Genomic DNA, 483 nt, shown 5'->3' on the forward strand with positions numbered 1-483 from the left:
ATTTATATGCATACAAACAGACCGACAACAACAACACAACAACATACACTATATATATATATATATTTATTTATGCATGCATCTGCATGCATGCATACAATGCATGCATGCATGTGCCTGCATGCATGCATTGCATGCATATATTTTACCTGTATACATCTATGTATATATACAGGGCAACTTTATATCAATCGTTGTACACGTATATCAGCACACCCAGCTTCAAACGCATGCATGCATGCATGCATGCAGCTGCATGCATGCATAGATACATAGTAGAGACACCATCTGTACTTATACTGCTACTGCTCTGCAAGGGCTTAGGGTTTAGGGTTTAGGGTTTAGGGTTTAGAGTTGAACCCAAGACCGTCTGTGCATCTACCGGCGTGCTGCGAGTATAGATAGATAGATAGCTAGCTAGCTAGCTAGCTAGCTAGCTATCTAGATAGATATGTAGCTATAGATAGACAGAGATAGATAGAA

The sequence above is a fragment of the Eimeria mitis genome, genomic scaffold, assembly GCF_000499745.2.
Source record: "Eimeria mitis Houghton genomic scaffold, Emh_scaff1284, whole genome shotgun sequence".
Classification (NCBI taxonomy): Eukaryota; Apicomplexa; class Conoidasida; order Eucoccidiorida; family Eimeriidae; genus Eimeria; species Eimeria mitis.